The sequence below is a fragment of the Myotis yumanensis genome, unplaced genomic scaffold (assembly GCF_028538775.1).
Source record: "Myotis yumanensis isolate MYYU_CA2020_CCGP unplaced genomic scaffold, mMyoYum1.0.hap1 SCAF_15, whole genome shotgun sequence".
NCBI lineage: Eukaryota > Metazoa > Chordata > Mammalia > Chiroptera > Vespertilionidae > Myotis > Myotis yumanensis.
The window spans coordinates 2,193,605-2,221,388 of record NW_027223766.1 but is presented as its reverse complement, the minus strand read 5'-3'; the positions used below and the strand labels follow the sequence as shown (position 1 = coordinate 2,221,388).

General features: G+C 51.7%; 1 pseudogene; it reads right to left on the bottom strand.

Annotated features, from left to right (window-relative positions):
* LOC138993463 (tumor necrosis factor receptor superfamily member 19L-like) overlaps positions 1 to 14,652 on the bottom strand; it is a 99,026-nt pseudogene extending 84,374 nt beyond the window's left edge.
* Between the last annotated feature and the right edge of the window lie 13,132 nt (positions 14,653 to 27,784).

Sequence of the window (27,784 nt, the reverse complement as noted above, 5' to 3'; positions counted from 1 at the left end):
CATCGTCTGCATTGGGCCTTGTAGCTCGATCAACCTGGCCTTCCTCAAAACACAGCAGATGAAAGACTCGCAGGAAGGAGGACACGGCCAGGTTATGTGGCTGTCAGCAGGCTGAGGGCATTTCTGGGGTTTATCACTAAAGATATTTAAAGTTTTTGTCAATAGTTGACACATTAGAACTCCAATTTTACCTGCCCTATCCTATTGAGTAATCAGAATAACTTAGGATGAGCCAAATGTTGGATTCGGCCACAAATCTCCCATCTATTTTCTGGCAAAAATCTGCTTTTCTGCTGCAAGTTCAGTATTTGGAACGTCAAACAACCAAATGCCTACTTCAAGGATATCTTCCTGGAAACTGAACCTGCACACACTGATCATGTGATCCCACAGGCCGACAACAAATCTGAATTAGATCAATAGAAATTGATCAGGGGCCTATGGGCCATTTACATTCATTTTTAATATCTGAATACTCACTTTCAAATAATGGTTAGCCTTCTAGAAATAGCCCAGAGTGAAATCATCTTTGGGTGTTTATATGGTGAAATTCTATCCATTGTATAAAATATACATTATATTTAATATTGCAAGATTGTAAAAAATTCTAACTTTATGTATGAAAACTCTTGTGAATAAGCTTCAAAACAAAGAGAGAAAAACACTCCAGTTAATATAATTTTCATAAGAGAGTCTATTAGTTCAATAATGTATGAAAAATATGTTTGAGCCAACATGTTTATAAATGTTAAATAATAATTTGAGTGGAATAATAAAGATGAGATTTTAGTATAATTTTAATATTTATGGGGTTGTTTATGAGCCATATGTCTATTAAACATTAAACAGTGACTAGCATTCATAATACTAAACAAAAAGACAAGGCAGTCTTTGATTTTTTAATTATTTAATCTCACTTGGGCCACGCGTCTTCCCAGTAAAATAGTTCTGTTGGAGAATTCTCCATCTCTTGTCAAGATGAATTGAAAATCACCTAAAAACTACATGAACAAGAAAACCCCGCCATGTGGGACTGCCACAGTCACATGCAGACGGGTGGCCCGCATACAAGTTGAAAGAAAACAAGGGCATATTCGAGGAAAAATGTCCCCCTGATATATTTGTTCTTAGAAAGCATTAAAAAATGGACTTTGGGGAAACTTTTTTAGATATTTGAAACTGTAAACACAGAAATCCAAACCAAATCTTGTTGAAATAGTGGCCACTGACTGCCAACACCTCAGTGGTTCTAAGTGGAGGGTGCGGTGGCCAGGCTGATTCTGTGCATTTATTATGCCCCCAGCACCAGGACACCAGAGGTCGAATGTGGCACCAGGTTATGGATAAGATGATAGGAGGAGGGGGAGGGGGAGGAGGAAGCAAGGGGCAGCAGGGTGAGGAGAGCTGGGAGGGGAGGGGAAGCTGGGGAAAGGGGCAGCAGTATCTCTCCTATTCCAGCTGGTCAGGGGAGGGGGAGGCAGGGGTGGGGTGGGACTAGGAGGCAGGGGTAGGGGGCAGCAGGGGGATGAGAAGGGGGAGGGGGAAGAGACTGTGGGGAGAGGGGCCGGGGGAGGGGGTGATGGGGGAGGAGGATTCAGGGGGAGGGAGGAGGGGCAGCAGGGGGAGGAGAAGGGGAGGGGGAAGGGGTAACACAGGGCGGGGGAGGGGGCAGCAACATCTCTCCTGTTCCAGCTGCACAGGCTGCTCAGCCCCAGCCCCGGGAAGTGACTGCGCTCTGTCTGCCCTGGGAGTGGGCAGGAAGGGCAGAAACAAGCACAAAGCACAGGGGGGGAGTTTTCAGCAAACACCATCTTCCACCAAAGGATGGGCACCTAGAGAACGTGCCAGGGACAGCCGGGCCCAGCGGCAGTATTTCAGTGAACGGGAGGGAGCCAGGCAACGGACTCAGACAGTTCTGCTCTAAACCCAGGTCACCCTGAGCCACCGCAGGGCCTGGGTAAGGGCCTGGGCTCCGAGCCTCAGTCTTGTTATCTGTGAAATTCAAATACCCACCTGAAAGACTGTTGTGAAGGTGAACATTTTTAAAAGTCCTTCCCAGTGATGGTTTCTGCCCTCAGTCTTTCTCCCCAAATATTTCCTCGGTGAGATACCAGCACGAGAAACAAGAGTAACGTTTACCGCCTGTTTGCATCTTATCTATTTGCTTCTCCCCCAGTTCGCTATCTGCTCATGTGCTTGGCCCTGGGGAAGGGCTGTTAATACAAGAGTAATGAACGCTCTTAGCCCAGGACATAGACGCTCGTAAGCCCCAGCCTGTGCCGTGTGAGCTGCACACGAATCGGGGGTGGACGTGGTCCTGAAGAGCACAGAGGAGCGCTGGCCGCGGGGCTCCGCTGGGGCTCCGCTGGGGCTCCGCTGGCTGGAGCATCGTCCTGGCACCGAAGGTCAAAGGCTGTGGGACCAAGTCAGGCCACATCCCTAGGTTTCAGGTTCCATCCAGTCAGGGCGCACGGGGAGGCACCTGCTCAATGTATTTCTCTCACATCCGTGTTCCTCTCTCTCCCACCTCCTCCCTCTTTAAAGACATCCTTTAAAATGGCCAACAGAACACAGGAAAGGAAAACTCCCTGTGGGGACTGGGCCCTCGCCCCTCCTCCACTGCAGGAGGCAAGGCCACCTCAGGGCTCACAGGGTCTGTGCTGCCCTGGGCGCCCACAGGCCCCTCTGCCACCTGCCGCAGATGAGACGGGAGTTACCTGCCATCGTCCAAACCACACAAACTCTGTTTGCCAATCAGATGCCAATCAGATGTTTTGTGGAAGCCAGTAATGGCCCCTAAAGATCCTCCGCCCCATGCCTGGGACCTGAGGGTGTTAGTGTACCTGGCAAAGGGGACTGGGGGGGGGGGGCGGGGGGTGGAGGGGGTGAGGACTCTGAGATGGGAAGTTATCCTGTATTATCCAGGTGGACACTCCCTGCAGCCACAGGGCCCTTATAAGAGGTCAAAGGCAGAAGCAGCAGATGGGATGATGGCAGCAAGAGCTGGGGATGACTTCCAGAAGGGGCCGCGATCCAAGGAGCGCAGAGTCCTCCACGCCAGAGGCGGCCACTGGACGCTCCGAGAGCCTCCCGAGAACCAGCCCTGCTGGCCCACCGCTTTCACCAGGGAAGCCCCTTGCAGACCGCCAGCCGCCAGCCCGTCTGTGGTCATTCCTCACAGCAGCTGCAGGAACCGGAGCATACATGTTTCATGCTGAGCTGGGTCCCAGGACGTTCCTCCGAGATGGGGGACACCCTGCCCACAGGGGAGTGGAGATCTCCACTGGTGGGTGGCCAGCCCGTGTTTCTTTCTGAGTTTAGGTCATCTCTTTCCTCCACGACAGCTCCCAACAGCAGCCAACTCTCCAGCACAAATTTTTACTTAAAATTCACATTTCCCATTAAAATGCAGGCTTCTACCTTCCTTTGTGGAAAAGGTGGAAACCCAGGTAAACACGGCATCCTGCGTGGAATCACTAATTCAGAGTGTCTCCGTGAGTCAGGGAGGCTGTGTGGCAGTTGGAGGTCTAAGGGTCACTCCCTCCCCCATCACTCACCTGCCAGGCCACCTGGAGGTCTAAGGGTCACTCCCTCCCCCATCACTCACCTGCCAGGCCACCTGGAGGTCTAAGGGTCACTCCCTCCTCACTCACCTGCCAGGCCACCTGGAGGTCTAAGGGTCACTCCCTCCTCACTCACCTGCCAGGCCACCTGGAGGTCTAAGGGTCACTCCCTCCTCACTCACCTGCCAGGCCACCTGGAGGTCTAGGTGACACTCCCTCCCCCAGCACTCACCTGCCAGGCCACCTGGAGGTCTAAGGGTCACTCCCTCCTCACTCACCTGCCAGGCCACCTGGAGGTCTAGGTGACACTCCCTCCCCCAGCACTCACCTGCCAGGCCACCTGGAGGTCTAGGTGACACTCCCTCCCCCAGCACTCACCTGCCAGGCCACCTGGAGGTCTAAGGGTCACTCCCTCCCCCATCACTCACCTGCCAGGCCACCTGGAGGTCTAGGTGACACTCCCTCCCCCAGCACTCACCTGCCAGGCCACCTGGAGGTCTAGGTGACACTCCCTCCCCCAGCACTCACCTGCCAGGCCACCTGGAGGTCTAAGGGTCACTCCCTCCCCCATCACTCACCTGCCAGGCCACCTGGAGGTCTAGGTGACACTCCCTCCCCCAGCACTCACCTGCCAGGCCACCTGGAGGTCTAAGGGTCACTCCCTCCCCCATCACTCACCTGCCAGGCCACCTGGAGGTCTAAGGGTCACTCCCTCCTCACTCACCTGCCAGGCCACCTGGAGGTCTAGGTGACACTCCCTCCCCCAGCACTCACCTGCCAGGCCACCTGGAGGTCTAGGTGACACTCCCTCCCCCAGCACTCACCTGCCAGGCCACCTGGAGGTCTAAGGGTCACTCCCTCCTCACTCACCTGCCAGGCTAATGCAGACACTGGAGTTTATTATCAATACTTGACACCATTAAAATGCAGGAGAGACAGCCAACCACTGCCTGGGACCCTGGGACCCAATCTTCCCTGAGGAAAGAGACAAAGAATGGGTCTGCAGAGACGGGAATGGGATGGGAATACCAACAGTGTGAACCAATCAACCTGAAAACAAATGATGAATTATTTTGTCATAAAAGCTTGAAACAAGCAGTGACATTCAAACCTCGTCTCAACTGATGAAAAAATGAGAATTAGTGACAATTATCAGGGAATGTGGCTCCTCCATGGATCCAAACCCTGAGACATCCTAGAAGTAAGAGGAACACCCTGGCCGGGGCAGCTCAGTGGGCAGAACATCAGCCTGTGCACCAGGGGCTCAAGGACTCCATTCCTGGTCAAGGGCCTGTCCCTGGGTTGCAGGTCCCATTCTCGCCCCCAGTTGATCTCTCTCTCTCTCTCTCTCTCTCTCTCTCTCTCTCCTCTCTCATCTCTCTCCCGCACCCCTCCCTTCCACTCTCTCTAAAAATCACTGGAAAAAATATCCTCACTCCTTGGTGAGGATAAGAAGAGGAGGAGGCCTGGAGGTGGAGGTCTCGGCAGGCAGGGCTGGAGGTCCTGGGAGGGAGGAAACAGCTGGTCAGGACAGCGGGGGAGGCTGGGGCTGAGGTGGGAGGCGTGGAAGGCAGGCTGGTGCTTGTGAGTGCCTGTTTTCCTTGCACAGCAGTGTCCGGGCTAAGGCAGAGCAAGCTCCGTGGGTGCAGGTGTGGCTCACTCAGTGCTGTGACCCGGTCCACGCTCAGCTCCTGACCTGGTCCACACTCAGGGCCTGACCCAGTCCATGCTCAGCTCCTGACCTGGTCCATGCTCAGCTCCTGACCAGGTCCACGCTCAGCGCCTGACCCGGTCCACGCTCAGGGCCTGACCCAGTCCACGCTCAGCGCCTGACCCAGTCCATGCTCAGGGCCCTGTGCTGGTGCCAGTCTGTGATGGAGACGCGGCTGCTCAAACCAGCAGGTGTGGCTGAAGTTTGGGGAGCAGGAGTCCCCACAGGGACCTGGACCTGTCACACAGGAGGAGGAGGAACACTGAGGACACGGGGAAGCCGCCCTCCAGGGCTCAGCACATCCCTTCTTGCCCCAGACAGGGAGCGTGTGCAGAGGGCCTCTCTCCGCAAATGTCTCCAGGAAACAGTGGCAGGAGCTGCCCTGGGATGCACCCGGGACAGGTCCCACCAGGCCACCAGGAGGGAGCATTCCTGTGCCTGCCAGGGAGGACACAGAGCCATTTCCTCCTGACCAGGGGGATTCCTGGCCTTCTCCACTGGGGACCGGAAAGGGTTAAGTTGTGCAGAGCCTCTGGGGTAGAGGGTGGGGGGTGGGGGGCGGGGAGAGAGGTCTGGTCTCTGCACTCTCTGCTGTGTGAGGACATCAGCATTGCTTTGGAGCTTGCAAGCGAAGGCCAGTAATCTGATGTCCCTGCTTCCCTGGAAAATGTCTTCCTTGTCCTCCAACCACAGGGAGCAGCTCAGTGCTGCCCAGGAGTTAAGATTCTCAGGAAAAATCACTCCCTCTGGCCTCTGCTAAGCTCCCAACACTGGGAATCTGTTTTGTTTTACAAATGAAAGACCTGGGAGGGGAAAATGCCTGGGAAATAGGATGAGAAGCTAAATAGGCAGGTTGTGATCAGCATTACAGGGAACACATTTCCTCAGAATAAATGATCCCAATGATTCGTTTTTGTCCACTAAACGTGACAAGAAATGTGGGGAAATTCTTTATGAAGGGCGTTTGGAACATTCTGTTAAAACTTCGCTTCAGCCACAGCGTTCTCACCCTTCCCCAGCCAACGTGAAGCCTCCCCCTGCCTCCGTGTGATGTTCTGCTAGTTGTTACTTGTTCTGGGCTGATGAACAAGCCTCCTGGGCTTCGTCCCACCCGCAGCCTCCTGGGGTCTGCGGCTACTGGGGGCAGCCTCCTCCAGCTCAGAGAGTTTACTCACAGGCACATCCCACCTCGTTCAATGGAGGTCCAGCTGGGGCTTCCAATGAGGCCGTCCTCTGTCTCACACATTTTGCTCCATCTGTACAGTTCCTTATTCAAGGGGTTATTATCAGCATCCCCGCAGGGTGGTATTCTCTTCCTCACAGGCCCTTACGTGCCCACGGAGCTCGTGTTCCCAGGCCCCTGTCTGAGCTCACTGCGCTTGAACCCTGGTCCTTTCCTCAAATCCTGGTTTTTCCTGGGACCATCATCTTTTCCTTCTTTTTTATTTTTGGCAAGTTATTTTTATTTGTATTAATTTTTAATTTATATGTACTGTTGAAAGTATTACAAATGTCCCCATTTCCCCCCTTAACCCCCACCCATCCCACTCCAACCCCCTCCCCAGGCCTTCACCACACTTTTGTCTGTGTGCATGGCTTGTGCATATATGCATGTAAGTTCTTTGGTTCATCTCTTCCTGCCTCCTCTTCCCTATGAGATTCCACAGTCTGTTCTATGCTTCAATGCTTCTGGTTCTATTTCCTTGGTCGATTCATATTGTTCATTAGATTCCACATATACGTGAGATCATGTGATATTTGTCTTTCTCTGACTGGCTTATTTCACTTAACATGATACTCTCCAGGTCCCTTCATGCTGTCTCAAAATGTAAGAGATCCTTCTTTTTCACTGCTGCATAGTATTCCATGCTGTAAATTACCACAGCTTTCTTATCCACTCAGCTACTGATGGGCACTTGGTCTGGGTCCAGACCATAGGAGTTGTAAATAACTCTGCTATGAACATAGGGGTGCATATATTCTTTCTGATTGGTGTTTCAGGCTTCTTAGGATATACTCCTAGAAGTGGGATCACTAGGCCAGGCTAGAAGAGAGTGGCAAGAAATAATCAAAGTGATGAATAGCAAGGACCTACAACCAAGATTGCTCTACCCAACAAAGCTATCATTTAGAATGGAAGGTCAGATAAACAGCTTCACAGACAAGAAAAAGCTAAAGGAATTATTCATCACTACCAAGCCAGTCCTAATGAAATGTTGAAGGGTTTTCTTTAAGAAGAAGAAGAAGAAGAGAAAAAGATAAAAAAATATAAACAATAAAATAACAAATACCTATATATCAACCATTGAATATAAAAATAAAAATAAATGAAAAGGAATCTAATGAACAAAATAAACTTATGAATAAAATAGAACCAGAGGCATGGAAACATGGAACAGACTGACAAATCTCAGAGGGAAGGGGTAGGGGGGAGTGGGAGGAGATTAACCAAAGAACATATGCATATATGCATTACCTGTGGACACAGACAACAAGGGAGTAAAGGACTGGGGTGGGGCGGGAACCTGCTTGAGAGGGGTTATGGGGGGCAAGGGGGCATCTGTAATGCTTTTAACAATAAAAATTTAAAAACTAAAAATAAATAAATATACAGGCTCAAGAATTAGCTCAGCCCTGCGGGGGGGGGGGGGGGGCGGGGGGAGATATTTAGTAATATCAGCTGCTATTGTCTGCAGAGCAATTGCTGCAAGCTTAGTCCTGCGCCTGCCTCCGCCACACCCCCTCTACCCTCAGCTCTAAAGGCGGCCTCAGCGCTCCTTCCCCAAGTCTCAGCTCCCTCCTGTTTCTTGGTTTTTTATAGGACATGTTTCTGATTTCCTTTTGTTGTTGTTGCTATTGTCCTGAGTGGCTTTTCTTCTTTCTCCTTATTTATTTTTCTATTTCCCTGCAACTCACACTCACTGGTACCCCCTCCAGGACTGTGATTCGAATTCCTGCTCCTTCTCCCAAGGCCTGCACTCATCTCTAGATCACTATCCTGAAGATGGCCCCTGGCGCTCAGTCCCTGCTGGTTCCTGACTCGGAGCCCATGACTCCACAAGCTTCATTTGTTCCCTGACGTTCTCCTGCTGCCCACAGACAGCCCCCACCCACTGCCCAGTCTGAGACTGCAGAGCACCACAGGCTTTCAACGCCATCTCAGTGGTGAGTTAGACTCTTCTTCTCGATTGTCCTCCCCACTCTGGCTGTGAGGAAAGGAGTCTCGATTGAGAAGTCGCCACCAGAGAAGGCGAAGACTCAATGGGCCTCAGGTCTCTCTCACTCGCTGGACTAGTTGAGGGTTTTCAGGGGCTGGAGGGATAGGGATGGGGAGGTGCTGGCAGCTAGTTCTAATTGGAGGACCTTGGAGCTTGCCATTTGCGGTAAAGGGGTGTCAGCACAGATCTTCCTGAACGGCGGACCCTTGGTGCTGAAAGGTTCTGGAGTTCAAGTCCAGGCCTGTTCTTTCCTTTGGCTGTGAGGGGAGGGGCGAGATTTGGGTGCCAGTGCCACTGGAGGTCCAGGGCTCCCCTCTACGCAGACCCGGAGGTATGACCTGCGGATTCGACAAGACAGGGCCCTGTGGAGCTGGTTCTGAGGTTATAACTTGGTCCTTTGTGTTGTTTAACCCTCAGCCTTGAGGGATACAGGGAAACCGTGTCCAGGTTTTGTTACAGGGAGAGTTAGCTTTCTGATGGAGTCAGGCTGGTTTGCCCATTGTGCCCCTCTTACCCCGCTCTTACAATCCCAAATGCCAACCCCTCCCTCGGTGTTCCCGGTAGGCATTGAGGGGTCCATCACAGGCAGAGCCAGAAGTGGCACAGGCAGCAGAGGCCAGTACAACTGTGCCCTAATGCAAGACCGCGATGATGCGAGACCGAGATGATGTGAGTAGCGGATGATGCGAGACAGGGATGATGGAGATGGAGATGATGCGAGATGGAGATGATGAGAGACCGAGATGATGCGCGACACAGATAACAGGAGACCCAGATGATGTGAGACCCAGATGATGAGAGACCCAGATGATGAGAGACCCAGATGATGCGAGACGGAGATGATACGAGACAGAGATGATGCGAGACCAAGATGGTGCGAGACAGAGATGATGTGAGACAGAGATAAATGGAGACCGAGATGATGCGAGACAGAGATCATGTGAGACAGAGATCATGGGAGACGGCGATGATGCAAGACCCAGATGATACGAGACCGAGATTATGCGAGACAGAGATAAATGGAGACCGAGATGATGCGAGACACAGATGATATAGACAGAGATGATGCGAGACCAAGATGATGGGAGACAGAGATGATTCAAGAAAGTGATGATGTGAGACCGAGATGATGCATGACCCAATTGATAGGAGACAGAGATGATGCGAGATAGAGATGATGTGAGACCCAGAAGATGCTAGACCAAGATGTTGCGAGACCGAGATTATGTGAGACCTAGATGATGCGAGACCCTGATGATTCGAGACCCAGGTGATGGGAGACCCAGGTGATGGGAGACCCAGGTGATGCGAGACCCAGATGATGTGAGACAGAGATGATGTGAGACCGAGAATACGGGGGTTCCAGATATTGCGAGACCCAGATGATGCGAGACCGAGATGATGGGAGACCCAGATGATGGGAGACCCAGGTGATGCGAGACCCAGATGATGTGAGACAGAGATGATGTGAGACTGAGAATACGGGGGTTCCAGATATTGCAAGACCCAGATGATGCGAGACCGAGATGATGGGAGACCCAGATGATGGGAGACCCAGGTGATGGGAGACCCAGGTGATGGGAGACCCAGGTGATGCGAGACCCAGATGATGTGAGACAGAGATGATGTGAGACCGAGAATACGGGGGTTCCAGATATTGCGAGACCCAGATGATGCGAGACCGAGATGATGGGAGACCCAGATGATGGGAGACCCAGGTGATAGGAGACCCAGGTGATGGGAGACCCAGGTGATGGGAGACCCAGGTGATGCGAGACCCAGATGATGTGAGACAGAGATGATGTGAGACCGAGAATACGGGGGTTCCAGATATTGCGAGACCCAGATGATGCGAGACCGAGATGATGGGAGACCCAGATGATGGGAGACCCAGGTGATAGGAGACCCAGGTGATGGGAGACCCAGGTGATGGGAGACCCAGGTGATGCGAGACCCAGATGATGTGAGACAGAGATGATGTGAGACCGAGAATACGGGGGTTCCAGATATTGCGAGACCCAGATGATGCGAGACCGAGATGATGGGAGACCCAGATGATGGGAGACCGAGATGATGCTTGCAGCTGCTGGGAAGTGAGTGTCTCGGCCTGTACTCCTCTGGCTCCTCCCTGTGCTTCCTGACCACCCACTACAGGTTTGTGGAGAGGAGTCAGGTAGTACCACTCCTGACATAGCTCGTGTCCCTCTCCTCCAATAGGGTTACAGTCTAACAGCAGCAAAACAAGGAGAAGAAAGTCAAAATCCACAGAGCACTTAGTACCCTCCTGGTGCTCACCCTCCGAACACTCCACACGTTACTAGCTCAACCCTACAAAACATCTTGTCATGTGGGTTTGATGATGATGAGTTTGGAGAAGTGGAAATGTAGGCAGGGAGCCAGCATTGCCAGATGCCCCAGCTGGCATGTGGAGGCGCAGGGCTCGGGTGGGAGCGGGGCGGGGGCAGGAAAGGGAGCGTGGGTGTGTGTCGGGGGCCACCTCTGTGCTGCATCGAGGGGGCAGACCCTGTTTTCCCCAAATCAATCTTCCATCTTCCTTTGCTCACTGAGAAAGAAATGAGCATCTAGGCAAAACAAGGGGACTTGGTGACTGCTGTATTTCAGGGGCTACACAAATTGCGTGGTGGCTCAGCTGGCGGGAAACCGGGCTTCTAGGACACGCCTCTGAACACCTCTCCCCCTGAGTGGAGAGACCCCTGTGTGGTCGCTGCCACCAAGGAGCCCCGAGGGACCTCACCTCCTCTCATGCTGGCCTGCAACCCCAGGCCCTGCAAAGGCCATGTTTGAATTTCGAGCCAGGTCATGAAAACCCAGTTCTCTCGCTGCCCTCCCGGGACCATGCTGTGAGAGGTGTTGGCAGGGACCATGATTCCACCAACTGCCAGCACCCTGGCTAGTGGCCGAAGCCCCAGGGGACATCTCCACGGCAAAGGCCAGACAGAGAGCCAAGTTAGAGGCACCCTGCTAAGCCGCTCCCGAGTGTGTGACGCACAGGAACCACGAGCTAATAGATGGTTATCAATAAACCAGCGATGTCCAACTTTTCTCATCTCATGGCACATATGAACTAATTACTGAAATTCTGCAGCACACCAAAAAATATATTTTTGCAGGTATAATTTTGATTCATTCACACCAGACAGACAGCTATCGTTGTGTTGGCTGTTGTCATTTTTTTTAGCTGACAATCTAAGGGAAAAGAGGTCAGTGCCCTAATAGGTGCTGCATGTGTTAAAAAACTCTTGCGCACACGGGTGAAAATTGAAGGTGTAAGCTGCTAAATTTCTGTAACTAATACATTCATTTGATAAGTAATAATAACATTAATAGTGATAACAAGCCCCAGATCAGTTATTGGACTGCCAAGAGCTAACCCCTCACAAAATAAAATAAACGGATTATGGTGTTCAGAAGAAAGTCCTTGTAAACTAGAGCTGAAAGCTCACTACTCACAATATTGTGCAGTTTTTTGTTTGTTTTTTTAATTCTCACCCAAAGATATAGTTATTGATTTTAGGGGTGTGGGGAGGGAGATGGAGGGAGAGAGGAACATTGATGTGAGAGAGAAATGTTGATGGGTTGCCTCTTGTGCACGTCCTGACCTGGGATTGAACCTGAAACTTGGGTATGTGGCCTGATCTGGACTCTAACACGAAACCTGTTGGTGCATGGGACAATACTGCAACCAACCAAGCCACCCAGCCAAGGCCAATATTATCTTGTCTGGTGGATTTTTAAAAATTGAACCTTCCATAATAGCATGGCCTTGACATAATAGAGTGGCTGGTTTGAATTACAGAATAGTAAGATGATTTATGGGCCAATACGTCATGTTTTAGTACAAGTTCAAAAAAGGTGAGTTAAAGTACAGATTCTATAGGTCAAGAGGTGCCTCAATTTTGCAGCTTTTTTTATAATCTTCAAATTCAACTCCCAAGCACGCCAGCCCCCACATCCCACAATAAGCAATAACAATCTGTTAGGAGCCCTAGTGGTTTGGCTCAATGGGTAGAGCATTGGCCTGTGGACTGAAGGGTTTCAGGTTCAATTCCAGCGAAGGGCACATGCCTGGGTTGCGCACTCGATCCCCAGTATGGAGTGTGCAGGAGGCAGCCAATCAATGATTCTCATCATTGATGTTTCTATTTCTCTCTCCCTCTCCCTTCCTCTCTGAAAGCAATAAAAAATATATATATTTTTAAAATCATTAGGAGAACATGGAGAGGAGGGAAAATTGGGAACTGCGTGACCCATGCACATGTTGCCTCCACAGCAGGCTCTCGGGTCATGAAAAGTGGTGCCTGAGATGACAGGTCGAGGGGCACAGGTTCTGTCCTGAGCCGGCTGGATGGGAGGAGTCATCAGAAGATGGTGAGCAGTTTCCACCAGGGCTGAGTGGCTCTGGTGCGGCCTCCTGCTGACGCACAGAGCCAATTGCTAAGAAGCAGGGATTATGTGGGACTTCGGAAGCACTGAGAACACCATGTCTGCCACAGCGGGCATATTCATACCACAGCAAAGCAAATCAGCGCGTGAGTTTGGCTGTGATGGCTGTTTTTGTTTTTCTCCCCAGAAAGCCATTTACCAGTAATCTGAGCATCAAATTCAGACATTTGAAAAACTAAACAGAAAGCCGATCTTGGATTCCTATTTTCACAATTTCATTCAACTCACAGGTCAGCTTAACTTCCACTGTTTGAGTTCTTTTCCATGTGTAATCTGTTCTCTGGGGCTCTTGTCAGAAGAGGGAAGTAGCCTTTTCTGCTCTCAAGGATGGATCTCATTAGATTATTGAGGCCACAAAAAGGCAAAAGCAACATTTGATCAGAGGAAAGCCTTTCAATGCTCAGCACTCCAGACATTCCCAGACAAGTGCCTGACCCATCTGGGGGCCGGCACCGAACGCAGGTGGGAACTTGCTACCTGGCAGCTTCTGTGACAAGGACAGATAAAATACTGCAGTATTCAAAATTAAGTGCTGTTTGCATATCCAAAGTAGATACTATTTTAGATGTTCCTCATTCACCAATTACTATGATTTATTTCAGGAATTGTTTGAAAGGAAATAAAAGTAAATTATTTTTGAAATCTTAAATGTGTGTTATGTAGTTGCTGAAATGTGCCATATATTACCATATAATTTCATCTGTAAAAGAAAAATGTAAAATATGAATGTACAGTAAACAAAACAAGAGCACATAGATATCCTAATACGATTCATTATTTATTTAACTGTCAGCATTTTCACTAAAATCTCCTGACCCGATTCTGAACGTGTGAAGAAAGGATATGATTACGGTTCAGAGCAAGAGCATTCTCTATTTCAATACGCAGCCGTCCAGACCCCCGTCCGATCCGGACCTGCCGGTGCTGGCACAGGAAGTGCGTCCCCAGTGAGGAGAAGGAAGCTTCAAACTGGGAGAGTCTCACTCGGAGACACCAAGCGAGGCCGCACGTGAGCCGGTGATGGAGGCCTCACCTCAGGCCAGACTTCATAGACCCAGACTGACACGGGTGGTAATGAACGCAGCATGTCCTATGCAGAGCCCACTCCGAGGCCCTAGGACAGTGAGAGGTGCTGGTCTATTATTTGTACATGTTTTATGATCATTAAAAACGCTCCTTCCAGAAAGTAGTCAATCACTTCTCTTGGAGTTTCCAGAGGGTTCTGAGCGTTTGAAAACATCTCATCTCTGAACTCGGTGTCTCGGTTACAGCAGCACAAGAGATGGCACGTGAGGCGGTTTATGAGTGGGGACACCCCTCACAATGTGCAGTAAATATGACGTGTAGTATGTCTGCATGTGCCAATGTACCGGCAACAACAGAACCACACACACAAGTGCCCTCAACTCACACATTTGAGAGAAGCTCCCTATCTGCCATCCCTACCCCCCCCCCCCACACCCCAATGCTGAGCACAGCTCTCAGCACCGTTTCATGAGAGAAGGAGCAATGAATAAACAGTGGATGAACAGCTACTCAATGTTTGAATTCTTTCCCATGAAAAACGCCCCCCAAAGGATGCATTGCAAGCGTCCCACCGTATTTTGTTTTGAAAGACTTCTCACCCCAGGATCACATCAACGGCTACATTCATGGGGCTGAACAGCCCGGCAGCAGCCTGCACGGAATGACTCATCGCGCTGGGCTCTCCCTGGACCGGCTTGGCTCAGGCTTGGCTCCAGGGACCAGCGAGGCACAGACAGGAGGGGTGGCAGGGCCGGCCGGCGGAGGAGAAGGGCGGGGATCCGGCGGCTGCACCGCCCTGTGGATGAAGGGCTCCAGTGTGGCAGCCTGAATGAACACTGCTTCCTTGTGGGCTGTGCACACACTGATGTCCGGTAGGAACGGAATCGGCACGTCCCCTGAGCCCACAGGAAGGCATCTCCTGCAGCAGCGCCTGCAGTGCCTGTGCCCAGCTCAGCTGTGGGCCCAGCCGCCCCAGGCCGCATGTCTGAGCAGGTTCCGGTGAGCAGTCCGGAGGCCTGGGCTCCAGGGGCCGGAGGGTTAGGCTCCAGTTAGTGGATCCGCCTGTCAAAGTATTTTTCCCTATGTTTACAATCAGTGACTATACGGAGGTACAAAATTAATCAACAGATGCAGGATGACTTAAAGAGATGAAACTTTGCTTAGGGACTCACAGATGATATGATTTGTTAAAATTGGGGTATTTGTTTAGCTCTATCCTACCTCAGCCTCCTAACCACGTGGCTGCTGGGTCCAGGGCTGACATGAAGAGGAGAGGCACGTGGGAGGCAACCGTCTTCAGAATCTCGTAATGAATGTACAGCGAGAGCAGCCGGACCGAGGGTCTGTGGGCCACAGAGGCGGTTTCAGTCCAACTAGAGACAACATGCCAGTTGTGTTTCAGCCCCAGACCTGGGACAGTGGCGACACCAGGGGCAGCAACACCATGGCTGGCATCACTGCGATGACTAATGACCCCCCTACCCTAGCACTGACCAATCAGTAGAGACCACGGCCCTGAGTCCCTCAGCCACCATGACTAGATTTCCCTGGATAACCCGTCCCCTGGAAGCCACGGGGGAGCCAGGTCTGAGCACTAGCTCTCCTGTGCCCCCAGGTGTGGCCACTTCCTAAAACTTCCCCCGCTGCCTTTGCGGCAGGATCCCGGCCCTGTCTGACTGAGCTTCCCTGTGGGCACACTGACCCTTTGGTCTGGCTCCCAGGGAAGTGCTATCAGTACCCCATTTACAGAGAGAACACGGTGCTCAACATGCACAGGTAGAGTAAGTTGGCCCAGAAAACAATGGACACCAGCTGGAGCCAGGAGACAAACGCGGGCAAAGGCGAGGAGCCCGGCCCGTGGCTGCACTGAGCACCTCGAGGCTCAGGTCACAGCAGCCCCAGTTGAAAATCGTTTGTATCACCTCAAGGGCCGCCTGACAGAGTCCTGATCTGAGCATCATCTTCCTACCCCATGTGATTGTAATTCTTTTTCTTGCCTTCTTAACATTTTGAATTCTTATGTCAGCTCTCTCCAGGCCACCCAGAGCTTCCCAAGCCCTTCCATCCTCCTGCACTTCAGGCCTTGCCCCTGCACCGTGTGCGGCCGATGCTGCTGCTGCTACTGTGACAGGGGCCACTTCCGCGGGGCGGCCTGCAGCTCGGCCCTTCCGCGCCTTCAAACCAAAGGCCTTGTGGGAGAATCCAAGTGAGCCTATCTTACAGGGAACCTCCCTCCGTACCGATGACTCTTATCTGAATCACGCGTCGTCAACATGAAGTTATGTGCTGTGGTGGTCAGTATGGGATTTGGAGTTGAATCCGCTGCCTCCTGACTGAGGCCTGCAGACCTTATCCCAGGGACAGCTCTGATTCCATTCGAAAGAAATGCCCTACGGGCCTGGCCAGGTGACTCCGTTGGTTGGAGCATCGTCCTAGGCACTGAAAAGACTTTTGGTTTGGTACCTGGGTTGCAGGTTTGATCCCTGGTCCGGCAAGTACAGGAGGCAGCCGGTCCATCTTTCTCTCCCTTCCTCTCTCTCTAACAATCAATAAAAATGTGTCCTGTGCATACCTCCTGGGTGGGCTGTAATGGTATGAAATGCCAGCCGCCGGGACAGGCTCTGCCGCGTTCATGCAGCCTCCCATGTGTCTGAAATGGAATTCCATGCCTGGAGGTGCAGGCATTACCCCGCCTCTGCGGGGAGGGGCTGCAGCACCCACTGCGCCAGCACAGCCGCTTCCTGGCTGAGCCTGTGCACAGAGGAGCACAGCGAGGTTCAGGGAAGTTGTCACTCCTCACAGCTGAGACCAGGAAGGTGGCGTTCAACCCTGAGTGACTCGCGGTGACTGCACCCGAGTGCGGCTCCAGTGATTGGAACTCCCTGAAAAACAAAAGCCAGAACAAACCACAGATGTAGGGTGTCCCCCCAAAACATGTGCACACACTTTGAATAATTATAAAGGCAGTGTTTACTAAAATACATTTCATTTTCAAAATTGAGCTGTCAGCTGTTAAAGTGTGTATACATTTAACAACTGATAGCTGTTATAATTTTGGTTGTCCCAAAAATTATATTTATATTTAAAGCATTCAATTGTAATTATATTTATATTTTAAACACTCAATTGTATTACTCTTAATGCATTGTATAAGTACAAATTTAATTCTATGCCAATTCTGATGAGCTATTTAAAAATATTTGAATCGTTCAAACATTTTTTCTGTAAAATTACTTCTGGAAACTGTACTTACAAAATGCTTTGCAGAAGAAATAGCCCAGTTACTTTTGCTCTCCTCAGATACTTCTGTCCTACGGGCTCCTTGCAATGACACCCGCTGTGTACCTGAAAGTGAAGGTGAACACGCAGCCTCTAGTGGGCTTTGTAGCCTCCCCTCAACCGCCCATGTGGCTTCACTCCGGCAGCTCCGTTTATTAGCTGTGATGTTCATTACTGGCCTCGGAAACAGAACAGATGTTCATTTATTTAAATAAAGCAGAGGTCTATTTTGAGCTTTTTACATTTCCTTTATGATGCTCAAATACTTTTCCTCAGTGGGTAATATATTCTGTTTTTGTTTTGGTTTTTTTGCTGTTTCTTATTACTTTGGGGAAGGACTTTCATTGCTACAAAGAGAAAATGTTTATATACCTAATAGAAGCAGGGGCCCTAAGCTCCCTAAAACCGAAGGAGTTCACCCAAGAACCAGAGACACTGCAGTGACACCACAGCTCAGCACAGCTCCCCGAGGAAGCCCTCGGGTCCAGGTGCGACCCTCCCTCCACAGCTCATCCGCACCCACCGGAGGCCCACCCACCCCAAGGTGGCACCCACCTGGAGGCCACCCACCCGGAGGCCTCACCCACCCGGAGGCTGCACCCACCCACCTCCTCCTCCTCCCCCTCTCCTTCTCCTCCCCCCTCCCCTTTCTCCCCCTCCTCCCCTCCCCCTCCTCCTCCCTCTTCCTCCTCCTGCTCCTCCTCCCCTCTCCCTTCTCCTCCTCCTCACCCCTCCTCCTCCTCCTCCCCTTCCCCCTTCTCCTCCTCCTGTTCCTCCTGCCCCTTCCCCTTGTGCTCCTTCTCCTCCCCCTCCTCCCCCTCCCCCCTTCCTCCACCTCCTCTTCCCTCTCCCCCTTCTCCTCCCTCCCTCCCCCTTCCTCCTTCTCTTCATTAACATCAGTAGCAGCAGCAGTAGCAGCCTTTCCCTCCCCCTCCCCCTCCCCCAGGTACATTACCATTAGCTCCTCACTCCCAAGCTCCAAGGCCTCTTCCTTTACCTCTAGAACTTGCTTCCTGAGCCCATGTCTTCCAGAAATTACTTCTTCTACCTCTGTGACTTTATAAATAAATTAGGGGCCCGGTGCACAAAATTCGTGCACTGGGGGGAGGGCGGTTGTCCCTCAGCCCAGCCTGCCCCCTCTCACATACTGGGAGCCCTCAGGGGATGTCCTAGTGACAACTTAGGCCCGCTCCCTGCTCCTTTTGGGGATAAGGCCTAAGCCGCAGTCTGGCCTCCCTTTGTGGGAGGTGACCAGGCCGATCAGGGGAAGGCACCAGCCCCATCACCCCACTGCTGCAGCCACTGCCAGTCACCACAACCAGCAAGGTTTTTTCATCAACACAGACTCCAGTCCCTTCACCATGAAAAAATGACAACTTTCTTTAGGCATTTTCAAGATGTGTCTTTCATATAATAATAATAATTTCTTTATTATTATTTTTTTTATCCTCACCTGAGGATATGTTTCCATTGATTTTTAGAGAATGTGGAAGAGAAAGGGAAAGACAGAGAGAAACATCAAAGTGAGAGGAACACTTTGATTGGTTGCCTCCTGCATGAGCCCTGACCTGGGCCCCAGCCAGAAAGGAGCCTGCAACCTAGGTACATGCCCTTGGTCAGAAGTGAACTCAGACCCTGCCATTGACAGGCCAAGGCATTATCCACTGAGCCAAACTGGCTAGGGCAGGATATGACATTTCTTAGCCCTCCAGCAGCAGACCTTTGTTTTTTTCTCCAGGAGTGTGGTGAAAAACCCTAGATCACCTTTTTGGATTCTTATTACCAAGTTACTAAGAATATTACCAGTGACATACAGGGAGCTTAGCCAATGAGCGGTCAGAAAAGGTGTTTCCTCTGTAGTTCACACCAATCGCAGGCTTGCCCCCCCGCCCCCCGCCCAGGCCTGACGCCTCTGGCCCAGGCTTCAGGCCTGGGCAGGGGACCCCCATCTCCCCTCGATCACGGGTTCCACCCCCCGCCGAGGCCTGACGCCTCTGGACCAGGCATCAGGCCTGGGCAGGGGACCCCCCAGACTCCTCCTATTGCCGGCTCCACCCCTCACCCAGGCTGATGCCTCTGGCCCAGGCTTCAGACCTGGGCAGGGGACCCCCAAATCCCCCTGATCACCGGCTCTGCTCCTCACCCAGGCCCGATGCCTCTGGCCCAGGAGTCAGGCCTGGGCAGGGGACCCCCAGACTCCTCCGATTGCCAGCTCCACCTCCCGCCCAGGCCTGATGCCTCGGCCAGAGGCTTCAACCGCCATCACCCTCCAATCACCGGATCAGCCCCTTGCCCAGGCCTGACTCCTCCACCAGATGTGTCTGGCCTGGGCAGGGGACCCCCATCTCCCCCTGACCGGCTTCTGGGAGGCTTCTGGGGCTTCTGGGGCCGACCTGCAGCCCGGGATGGCAGCTCGCACTGGCAGCTACGCTATCCCGCCCTGCCTGCGGTATGCAAATTAGCAGCCATCTTTGTTGGTGGTTAATTTGCATATCATGCCGATTAGCCTATGGGAGGTGTAGCAAAGGTACAGTCAATTACCATGTTTGTCTATTATTAGATAGGATTGTTCCTTACAGTCTGGGTCTTGCTCTGAATTCTTTCCAGGCCAGAACCTAAATACTGAGACTGCTGAACCCAGTGTGGTCTGACCCCACTGATCAGACACCTGGGGCCGTTCCCACAGCCCACGACACAAGGAGGGCAAATCCATTACCAGCAGGGGTTTCATGCGGGTAAAGGTGAAGGAAGACCTTCTGGACCTTTGTGCTGAAATTTATATAACAAGGGAGTTTGTTAGCAAACAAAGGGTCTCTCTCTACACCTTCACTTTGCTTCTTCAACTCCTATGGGCTCATTTGCCTTCTATTTCTTCCTGCTGTTCTTGGAGCAGAGACCTCCCTGACCCATCTTGTCCTTTCCAGTCTAGGCCGCAGCCCCAGGCCACTGGCAGCGGGTGGATCTCTCTTACATCACGTGTGGACAGCACAAGGCAGTCAGGATGTCACTGATGGAACAGGCACATTGTGGTCAGACACACCCAGCCGCAGAAAGGGGCCTCGGCTCCATGACCCACCATTACTTCACGTGTCACCGAGTGACTTCCTCTGCCCTCCACCCTCAGGGCTTTCTTTCCCATGGTTACTAGGGGCCTGAGGGAAGGTGTGGTCCCATTCAAATTGTCTCACACCCAACTTCACAACAGCAAAGAAGCCGTTAGTCACAGACGTGAAGACCTTGCGGACCAAGCACCTGCCGAGGTGTTTCCCAGGGTAGACAATGTGGTGGGCGAGGCCCGGGGCTCTTCCTCCCATTGGCCAGACCACTCTGACCACATCCTGTAAGGTCTGTGTGTGGTCCGCTCTCCCCACAGGACCCCCTAAGTCAGCCTGTGGTCCCAGACACCGTTAAAGGCAACTAGAAACTTCCGCATGCTCTCTGCCCAAGGAGTTACATTACATATTCTGTGCGTTGGCCTTTTCATCTACCATCTTGTTCATGTCAAGGGCATTGGTGCATCTTTTACCTTAAGCCAGTCTGGGATTATTCCAAAGAATATCGGGATTCTGGGACCACCCCCGTGGCCAGCGTCTGTGTTTAAGGACCGCGTGGACTTGGCCAGGGTGACTCTCCCATGGGCATTTGTTGCTTCGCTGGGAAGGTGGGCCGAGAACCAGCAATGCGCTTTCTGGGGGAGCCAGTGTGGGCAGATTCTGGCCCCCCTGCTTCCTGCTCCGGCCCTGCTGCTGCAGCTGCCCTCACAGCTCGGTGGTGGTGGTGGTGGTGGTGTGTGTGTGTGTGGGGGGGGTTATTACTGTGACAGGCACTGGTGCTGCCCACTGTTCACACAGTCTGGCCACGTCTATTCCTTCTGGCTGCTCCATTGGGCTTTCTGGAGGTTTCAGTGCCGCAAGCGCCCCACGCCCTAAACGCGGGCTCCTCTATTGATGAGGGCGGTATTTCCCAGTGTTTCTACATCGTCACACACGCAGAAAAGGGGAGCAAACAGCTCTTTGAGGCGGTGGGGACTAGCCTAACGGTTCCAGCAGCCCAGGCTCTCCCAGCACCCGTGTCAGTATTGGGCACACGTGAAGCCTGCCCCTGGTACCCCTGTGTGGGTGGTACAGCCCCAGATTCAAACAAATTAAACAAGAAAGCAGCTTATTTCTCTGAGACTGGATGGTGGCCCGGCGTTGGCGGCAGCTGGTCACTTTGCCGCTCTGGCTCTGCTCAGTCTCCCCAGCATTGGCTCCTGTCCACGTGGTCCCGCTGGCTCGCCTCCACCTGTGGACTCAGGAGGCCGAATGGGGGGGGGGCAGTCCCACATCACAGAGGTGTCCCCATCACTACACTTAGGGAAGGAGCAGGTGGGGAGGGCCGTCTTTGGGGAAATCGTTTAACTTCTATAAAACATGACACTATGGGAGGGTCCCTGGATAGTGGGAGGCGGGCAGTCGCTCCAGGGTCTGCCCTGCGATCGCCTCGTGTTGCCCGCTCATCGCTGCACCTGAAGGACACTCCTCCTCCCCACGGTGCAAGGCGGACCAGTCAGCTCTTGCACTCGGCTCAGTGCAGGTTCCTGATGGCACAGACGCCTGAGACCCCAGAGCCCTGGGTGGGTCTCGTGGCCTCAACAGACACAGATCACTCAGTTTCCCTGGCCCTGAAATGACCTGTGCACAGTCCTGGAGTTAGAACAGATGGCGTCACTAGAAAAACATGTTCAGGAAGAGGGAGATGGTCACAGTCATTCCGGGTTCCCCGTGGCCATCAGGTCACAGAGTGGACGTGGCAGGCACGCCGGCCTGGGCCATGGACCGGCTCAGACCGCCAGCCTCGGCATTTCCCTGAAAGTTCTTCCTGCCCATCACCATCGCGACCACCCGAGGGGACAGAGGAGAGTCCCCACTAGTGGCCGGCGGATGCCTGCTGCCCTGCGGAGGGCACAGCATCGAGGGCGGGCCTCCCAGGCCCTGGCATCGGCTTGACGTGCCTGGGAAGCAGCCCCTGGAAACAACGGGTTCCTGGTACACTCGCCTCCAACAAACCCTCTGCGTGTGGCCCCACCACCAAAGGCCTCCTGTTCTACTGTGAAGCCTGGAGCCTGACTCTATTTACTACTCTCTCTGCTGAATCCTCCTTCCTGACTGAATAGAGGCCCTAGGGATCAAGATAACGGGTTTAGGTGAGAAAGACAATCCCTTAATACGATTCTGCCTCCAGCACGCTGCCCGTCTCCGGCTACGACGCTGAAACTGGACGGTGTGGAGCTACCCAAGGCACCGGTCACAGCCACATATCGCAGTTTAAGTTCATACAAAAGCCATTTTTGTGTTTTGTTTTGACTTTTCAGGCTCCTAGTTACAACCACTCAGCCAGCTTGGAGCGGGCGCAGCAGTGAGAGCGGGTGGGGCGGGCAGCCTCCCTCTCCGCTGGGCGCGGGGCCGGAGCTCAGCTTCCGCGGGTGAGCAGCATCCCCACGCCCTGCCCACTGGTGCCCAGGCCTCACCACGTTGCCCGGAGCCGCGGTGCCGGTCGGCGTGGGCTGACCGCCAGGGCATGCTGAGCAGTTTTACCAATGGCCCTGGCACAGCCTCCCAGCTTTCCAGCCAGGAATGTCTGCGCCCGGGGCCGGCTCCAGGCTCAGGCGCCGAAAGCACGGATCCCAACACGTGTGATGGGGAAACATCACTTTCCTGGGCCGGGTTTGTGGCCATGGGGATGCGGTCATGTTTATAACACAAACTCCAACCAGAAGCACGGCCTGAGGCGGGACTGTCTTTCTTTCCAAGGCTGGTTGGAGTGAGGCTGCCTCCCATCCCCATCTCCCTGGCACCTCCTGGTCAGACAGGCCCCCAGCGCAGGGGCCAGTGCTGCCGCCCACCTGAGCTGATGCACAAGTGCCCTGCCTGGCCGCGAGGAGTGCAGGACACACTGCTCTCAGCTGGCACCCGGCCGCCCCAGGCAGACTTTGTGGAGAAAAACTTTTCAAGCAAAACACTGCATGCGACAAGCTGGACACCAAAGGATACACACCAGGTGACTCGCTCTGTGTCGTTCAGAAACAAGCAAGCCAATCACTCGATGGTGTCACAGTGAACGTGGAGGCACCCTTGCCCGGGGTGATGCAGGGAGCAGAGGGAGGTTTCAGAACTTTCTAGAATAAAATAGTGTGCTAGTTTGTAAAATGCATCGCACTGTGGTCTTGTGACCTATTCTATGCTTATGTTATACTTTAATGAAAAGGAAATCGGGGCCTTTCTGCAGACGCGGGAGACCACAGACCAGAACCCCTTCAGTCTGTCATCAGAACGAGTGGCCGGACCTCCCAGCCGAGAAACCACGTGAGGCAGCGGAGCTCCGGGCGGAGCCTGCATCCGAAGGCTTCGCATGCTTCAAATCGCACCTGATCCAGGACTAAGCTTCCCTGGATACACATGCACATAAGCCTGCAGCATGTTTCAAATCTGGTTCATGAAATGAGATTTCATTGACATTTTACACTGTGCTATTTTAAGCTAGTGCAATTTGTCTTGGACTAACATGGAAAAATAAAATGGCTATTGTTTTAAAAAAATGGTAGAAATATATTGTTGACAAGATGTGAATTAAGTTTATTTTCTACAAACTGTTACTGATGAGGACATGGGTAACACCTTCCATGTTTCTGAAAAGTAATCTGTACATGGGGGAGGAGGGGATAATAAATATTATTTCTAAATAAATAAATAAAATAAAATAAACTAGTGCAATTTGAATCAAAATGCACAGCATTTAGAATCATCCAACTTTTTTTTTTCTTTTTTTTGAATATTAATACATTTATTAAATAACTAGAGGTCCAGTGCACGAATTCATGTACAGGTAGGGTTTGACCTGCCCACCCTGGTTGGGGCCGATCAGACCGGGCTGGCTGTGGGGGAGGGAATGTGAGGTTAGTGGGCCAGCCCTGCCCCCAATCAGGGTGGGGTCGGGGGCTGATCAGGGACGGGGCTGGCTCCGGGAGGGGCCACAGGCTATTGGCTGGCCGGCCCTGCTCCCTGGTTGAACTCCCAGTCAAACTCCTGGTTGAGGGGACAATTTGCATATTAGCCTTTTATTATATAGGATTTGAATGTAATATAGGTTTCACAAACAGTTGATCCCCTATCTCGAGCTTTTTTCCCTTTATTAAGGTATTACATATGTGTCCTTATCCCCCAATTGCCCCCCCATTGCCCCCCCACCCCTACCCCCACTCTTGCCCTCACTCCCCTGGTGTCTGTGTCCATTGGTTAGGCTTATATGCATGCATACAAGTCCTTTGGTTCATCTCTCCCCCTTACCTCACCCTCCCCTACCTTCCCTCTGAGGTTTGATGGTCTGATCAATGCTTCTCTGTCTCTGGATCTGTTTTTGTTCATCAGTTTATGTTGTTCATTATAATCCACAAATGAGTGAGATCAGGTGATATTTATTTTTCTCTGACTGGCTTATTTCACTTAGCAAAATGCTCTCCAGTTCCATCCATGCTGTTGCAAATGGTAAGAATTCCTTCTTTTTTGCAGCAGCGTAGTATTCCATTGTGTAGATGTACCACAGTTTTCTAATCCATTCATCTGCTGATGGGCACTTAGGCTGTTTCCAAATCTTAGCTATGGTAAATTGTGCTGCTATGAACATAGGGGTGCATATATCCTTTTTGATTGGTGTTTTTAGTTTCTTGGGATATATTCCTAGAAGTGGGATCACAGGGTCAAATGGGAGTTCCATTTTTAATTTTTTGAGGAAACTCCCTACTGTTTTCCACAGTGGCTGCACCAGTCTGCATTCCCACCAGCAGTGCATGAGGGTTCCCTTTTTCTCCACATCCTCTCCAGCACTTGTCGTTTGCTGATTTGTTGATGATAGCCATTCTGACAGGTGTGAGATGGTACCTCATTGTTGTTTTGATTTGCATCTCTCGTATAATTAGTGACTTTGAGCATGTTTTCATGTCTCTTGGCCTTCCGTATGTCCTCTTTCAAAAAGTGTCTATTTAGATCCGTTGCCCATTTTGAAAACAGACAGATGTGCGTGGTCCCCGAGCAGGCTGCTTGCTCCTGGCCACACAGCTCTGTGTCCCGGGAACTTGGGTCTGGCGTGGGGCACTGGCCTCACAGGCAGGAATGAGCCTATAAATGAACCTTAAAGCAGCTTCATATGGTTCCCATCCTGGTAAGTCCACCTGCAAAGGAAAGAGTTTTCCTCCATTTTCTAAAGAATAACAAAAACCAGTGAAGGAAAGGCCAGCTGCTACGAAGCCTGAATGTATGGAAGGACACAGACCTGAGGAAACTCTCCCTCCCCCATGGCCACTCCTGAGTGCCATGAGCCAGTTGTGTGAGACACTCCATGGCCAAGACCGGTGCATGCTAGCAGCTAGCGGTGTCTCTTCTATGGTTGATTTTTCAAATGTGACAGATATTTACTTAGCTTTAGAGTTAGTTCTTTCAGTAAATGATTGATATCTTCTATAAAGACCTATTGATACATTCAGTAGGTCAAATAATTAGAATGAGTTTAAATGCACATGCTTGTACACGAGGGACAATCATCCTCAGTGGAAATGTTGCTAAACTTGAAGATCTGCCCTTGACCATGGACTTTGGGTGAATTGCCAGGGAGGACATGGAGTGTGCCATGAGGGTGGATGGTAACTCAGTGCAGTGAGAAATCGCATTTCCCGCCATGAGCAACGTTTCAAACCCCTTGTCCAGAAACCATGCACTCTGAGCCGAGTCCCCATCCCTGAAGCTGTCCTTGGGCTGTGGCCATGCCAGCACAGCCTTCATTCGGTGCCGAGGCCCTCGCTCCCTGCACACAGGGCTTGATGGGGATGCATGGTGATGCCCCAAAGCAAGACTGGCTACAGTGCCAACCACGGGGCCGATCCGCCTAGTTCCTTCCACAAGGAAAACAAGGACAATGTTGACCTACTAGTTGCATATGCCGTGAACTCAAACAGGGAATTAGCAGCTCCCTCATGCCCCAGAAGCAGAATCTCAGAACCAAAAGAGCATGTGGCCCATTTCACACTCTCATTTCACAGGGGATGAAAGGCAGCTGTCTGTGGGCTGGAGGGGAGGATCTGGACCCACACAGACGTCCCACGGGCCAGCAATGCCACTTCTTGGCTGCATCCCTGGATACATTATTAATATTACTGATAAATTATTAATATTACTAATAGCACGTAGCTCACATTTACTGAGTACTTGTCACATGTCACGCGCTGTGCAAAACACCTTGTATGCCTGCTCTTCTTTAGTTCTCACAGCTGCACAGGCAGTGGCTTTATTCCCAATTTGTAGAAGAGGAACGAGGCTTGACGAGGTTGAATGAATTGCTGACATGGGTAGAAGCTCTTGTGTGAAACTCGCATTCGATTGACACTGAAGACCGTGCTATCATGGGCTACCCTGTCTGGTACTGTTTTTCATAAATGTCCTGAGCCTCAATTTTCCCAACTATAATGCTGTGTAAAGATAGCTGGTTTGTGACAATCAAATAAATACATTTGTGGAAGCAGTCAACCCAAACTCCAGTGATAACAGCTCCTGTTTCTCAATATGCAAGTAGTGATTTGCTCTTGTTGTTAAATCCCAGTGCACCATGTGGGCATCATGTTCATTTCAAGCTAATCTATCTAATAACAGGGTAATATGCAAATTGGTTGGGATGCTGTCACAGTAACAACCAATCAGCAAGCTGCGTGCACAGTGGATGGGCAGGGACTTGCAGCATTCCCCAATGCTGCGATGGGCTCAGGCAAGCTGCCAATGACCATTGCTGCTGTGAGAGCCCAAGGCTCAGGCAATGAGGGCTGGGCAAGGCTCAGGCAGCCTCGGGCTGGCAGTGGAAGCAGCAGAGGCGTGATGGGGGCATCACCTTACCCTGATTGCCTGGTCGCCTCCTGCAGAGGGAGGCCAGAAGCAGCAGCAGCGAGGAGGTTATGGGGATGGTGCCTTTCCCTGATCAGCCAGTGCCTGAGGGATCCCAGACTGTGAGAAGGGGCAGGCCGGGCTGAAGGCCACCCCCCCCACCCCCCCTCCCCGCCAGTGCACGAAATTCGTGTACCGGGCCTCTAGTTGCTACATAAAAATAATGAGCTTTGGCTGGGTAGCTCAGCTGGTTAGAGCATTGTCCTGATACATCAAGGTTGCGAGTTCCATCCCCAGTCAGGGCACATACAAGAGTCAACCAATGAATGCAGAAATAAGTGGAACGGCAAATCAATGTTTCTCTCTCTCTCTCTCTCTCTATCTCTCCCTTCCTCTCTAAAAACAATAAATAAAAATTTTAACAAACAAAATAAAAATAACGAGTTTTGTCTGTGGATTGCTTTACAACTCTTTTACCTTTTCCCATATCCTAGGGCCCACGAAACCTGTTTCACACACTTCATGTAAGAAAATGAGATAATTTGAAATATTAGAAAGTGAGGAGGCAGCCTGCTCTTTAAGTCAGACACACTGAAGTCCAAGGGAGTTAGAATTTCTTGA